Genomic DNA, 4,551 nt, shown 5'->3' with positions numbered 1-4,551 from the left:
GTTATTGCAGTGTTGTAGGCTATCAAAGAATGTTATTGCAGTGTTGTAGGCTATCAAAGAATGTTATGTGGCTCCGTGAGATGAATTCTGTCACTGTCGGCAGTCCAAGCGTCATATGGATGTAGTCCGTTTTCGCTGTTTGTAAAGTATTATGTTTTACAATACATCTCAGCATACTACCCTGAAACTGTTTGAGTTGCTTGGCTGTAGAGCGTGTTGTGCGAGCATAGGTACTCCGTCCTGAGATCGTTAAATAAGATATTAAGTAAAATATAAGCATTAAATGGACCTATTTCACGAGAAGAAACAAACAGCAAAACATTGGCAATAATGTACGAGAGGAGGCTATGGACGTGGGAGCACACATTTCAACCAAACTTTTTTTTTGTATACAAGGATTTGTATTAAATGCATTTAAACCCATTTTTGTTCATTATTAATTTTCTGCTTTATCCGTTTACAATCTACTTTTTTAATCCTATGAGTGGGTATTCCATTGCAAAACCTACCACCAGCAGATTGATTGTGGTTGGTTGTTGTTTTATTGCTCACGATCTCATCTTTTATCGGAATTCTCTAGCTTGTCTCACGATTTGGTAATAAAATAATATATAAAGACTACATGTCCATCATTTCACTATATTTATTCACTAAAAAGGATATGCTGCGTTTCTACGGGTTGTAGAGTGATCTTAAAAGACCTAAAATCTTCCTGAATAAACACGAAATTTTCAATTAAAGTGTTAGTTCCTGGTATTCCGTTTTATAAATCAGTTAATAAAGATATACATCAGTATATATCATATAACATAAATTAGTATACGCTGAACTGCTTAGAACCTAGATGTTCTGTTTCAATTTGGTTATTTTTTTTTAATAATGTTGATTTGGGATGTATGATCATCTTTGGGTATCTATAGTTTGACCAGTAATAAATTTATTTAATCTTTTTTAATAATAAACATGTTTATTTTTATTTAAACACACATTATATCTTATTTTGGCCTAAATAATTTATATTTACTTACAAACCTTTCCGAAAAGGATAGATTTAGATAAAGTCTTTCGAACGCCCAAGTCTTAGGGAGGAACCTATAGGCAATTATTTTTATATATTTCATTATCTCGAGTTAATTTCATCATGGTGTTCCATAAATATTTTTGTAGAATTATAGAATAGAAATTATTATTGTCACTGACCTGTGTACAAAGAAGTTGAAAGGATGGTGGGAGCCCATGATGGAAGGGGCACCGCTTCTCCTCATCCTGCCACACTTCTGCAACAATAAAATAAAAATAAACAAATCTAAATAACAAAGCAAAATATAATAATCTTGTGTTTTATATATTTATTTATTGTATAATCGAGAGAGAGAAAAAAAAGATTCATAAATTAAAAGACAATACCACAACTAAATATGATTAATGTGCAAGAAATGATATAAAATAAAAAAACATTAAGTTTTTTTTTTTTTTATCAAACCTATTAACAATATATTGTCCGCCCAGATCTAATTTTAACTTTACTATGTAACCAGTCCTTTTATGATTATTTTTTTTTTTTTTTATAAAACCAACGTGGCGGGCAAAACCTGAATTGAAAATGCCGAAACTGGCCTTTAACATAGCTTCTCAGTTCAAGAAATATTAAAAAATAAATTATGTAGTGACGTATGCACCGACTGTTAGAGTATGTCTTGATAATGGTACCAACTTGTCACTTGCACTTGACAATACATTGGTGTCACCGGACATGAAACTGTTAAAATTTAATAAAAAACAAAATGAATTTTAATATTTTAATGAGGCACATAAAAAATAACAATTTAAAAATAAGTAATTTGCAAAAACCGTTTTTAGACTGAAATTATTTTAGTCTCATAATCATATGATATACTAAGCCAGGTGGTTTGAGCTCGAATTCAAAGCACTATTTAAGATAAATGTAGTAAGAAGATCCACTATTAACACAATCCTTAACATTGGATTTATTCATAAATCAAAGGCAGATAACTTTAACAAAAAAAAAATAAAAAATTTGAACAAAACCTTGGTATTACTTAAAAACAATTAAGACATTTTCATTTTATTATTTTATAAAAAAAAAAAAAAAATCTTATATCTATAGATATGTATAAGTTCAGTTCGAAGAAACTTAAATTCCTCCAATTCATTACGTTCTCTGATCTATGTCTCTATAATCATAGTAGCTTCTACTAGTAATCATGTCTTTCTTTTTATATGTATGTTTTTTTGTTTCCATGAGAACTATAAATGTTTTACTGAAGTATAAGACAAATGTAAATTAAACTACTGGAGTAGAAACAAATTGCCTGTAAAACTGTGATGCAGTGGTGGTGAAATTATAAAATAACTTGCACACAAATATTTTTTCTTTTTCAAATCGTACATTTTAAATTGCAGTGATGTACACGAAAATAATATTCTATAACGTTCGAAAAACCCGTTGTATCCTCTAGTATTCACATATTTAAGCCAGACGAAGCCAGAACGACTCGACCCGCTACCAACAGACCTCGTGGACCCATTTGCATACAGCCAGTACAAACAGACGGACAGCGCGGATACTTTGACCCGCCAAGTCTAAATATAGCAGCGAATATATTAACTTGGAAGGCCACCTCACATCATTGGCAGAATTTTACATTCATCCTTGAAGGAAAGCTTCAGTGCAGGTGAGTGGGAAGTGGTTAGTGACTTCCAACCCACGTATCGATATATATATAAATATACCGTTGAGTATATGCGGGATAATCTCGATATAGTAACCCGGCGGGGATAAATTTTCGTAAATAATTTCAAGAAACTGAGGTCGATTTCGAGAAACAGAGGTGCCAGGACGGTGGGTGTGGCGAGATTTCCAAATTATAGGCCTACAAAAATGATTAACTTCTACCTGTGAATTGCATTAAGCAATTCATATATTTAGTAATTGTAGCTGAAGATCTTAAGATAGGCCACGAACCATCCACATCGAGAAGACCTACTCTAGGGGTACATAACTTACTACTAGGAGTTATTGAACTCAATAGGGATTAGTGAAGATGGTGGACATGCACTACGCAACGTTGAATTGACGTAAGTAAATGTTGACAGATCATCAGGTGGCTTTTGGGTTTTCGTTAGTTATGACATACGACAACAGTTAAACTAATTTAGTATAATTTGGGCAAAAATTAATCATTCACGAATAAGGATCGTATCCATGACAATGTTTTTTTTTTTGTTTTTTTCCGGCCAAGACTCCCATTGGAGTCCTATACTGCCTAACCATGGTTGGGGGTCAAAGTTCTTCATTTAGTGGGACCGCCATTCAATGAAAAAAGTCAACGTCCCAGAGGCCGGATTCGAACTGGCACCACCAATAGACATCAAATTGGTAAGACTGTGTCTTAACCATTGAGCTATGGGTGGCCCATGACAATGTTAGCTATTAGTTTCAACTAAAGTCAATTTTTGGCCATCTCTGCTCTACAACAGTATAAAAACGATATTCCATTTTTTTCTTCTTATTCGCTTTTATTTCTAAATCAAAATCCTTTTAAAGATTAAATTAGATGTAAAATTGAATTCGATAAATGAAATAAGGTTATTATTCGTATTTGAGTTATTGCTTTTTTCTTTAAATTAAAAAAAAAAAAACTCAAGAATATATAAACAATATGTAGTGGATGGAAGATGGATATATTGACCAAAAATAAGTTCAGAAAGAAGAGCGATCAGGAAACATTTCTTTGAGAATGTGAAAGTAGGAATGATGAAAAAAAAAAACAGAGGGAGATCAGAAAGACATAAAAATATGTCAGGACTTATGCAGAAAAAGTCTGTGATACAACAGTAGTTCAAAGCAATGATAAAGTATATTTATTATTAATTCAAGAGAGATCCATAATGTAGCTTGGGAAACCATTACTTCTGCTGTTGAAAACCTGATTCACATATTTTCTTTCCTCAACTACAATCTAAACATTTTGGTCACTAGCACCATCGAACAACCCTCTACCAGACCTATAATATCAGAAAGTTTTAGATTTATCAATCGACAAAATATGAATTGCTCATCCACCACATCGATTGTACTCATTATGGCATCTGACAATAATATGCTCGGTAAATGTTTCAGAGGTATGAATTGTAAAGCTTTTTAAAAACATTACTAGGGTTATGCTAATTAGCATAATTGAGCATACTAGCAATACTAGCATTCATAATTAAATAAATAAGCTAAACAAGAATTATTTCGAGGAAGCATTTCTGTACGGGGGAATGAAAATCGATAAATAAAATGCTTTGTAGTTTTTGGAAACCATTTAACTAAACCTAACATCCTTTTTTCGACTAGTATTTAAAAATTATTCTGAAACTGTAAGTCATTCAAAACAGAATTAGCTATTTAAAAAAAAAAAAGGTTGTAGATTGGCACTGAACTTGTTCGGATAGCTGATTCAGAGCTATGAACATCAGAAGAATTTGGGTGTGTTTTGGTACGTGTATATACAATTTAAAATATTAATGATCTAGTTTTGGTAC

General features: G+C 32.0%; 1 protein-coding gene across 3 annotated transcripts in view; it reads right to left on the bottom strand.

The window, feature by feature from the left end:
- LOC106682782 (receptor-type guanylate cyclase Gyc76C) overlaps window positions 1-4,551 on the bottom strand; it is a 166,370-nt gene that overhangs the window by 22,832 nt on the left and 138,987 nt on the right. For 2 of the 3 annotated variants that reach the window (XM_014423830.2, XM_014423831.2), the window contains one exon: window positions 1,201-1,277. The gene's annotated coding sequence lies outside the window, so the exon portion shown is untranslated. Of the gene's footprint in view, window positions 1-1,200; window positions 1,278-1,714; window positions 1,840-4,551 lie in introns of those variants that run through there. The other variant, XM_014423832.2, reaches the window with a different exon arrangement.

This window comes from Halyomorpha halys, unplaced genomic scaffold (assembly GCF_000696795.3).
Source record: "Halyomorpha halys isolate HHAL.00 unplaced genomic scaffold, Hhal_1.1 Scaffold441.1, whole genome shotgun sequence".
Classification (NCBI taxonomy): Eukaryota; Metazoa; Arthropoda; class Insecta; order Hemiptera; family Pentatomidae; genus Halyomorpha; species Halyomorpha halys.
Note: the sequence above shows the minus strand (reverse complement) of the source record. Positions and strands in the feature narration are given on the sequence as shown.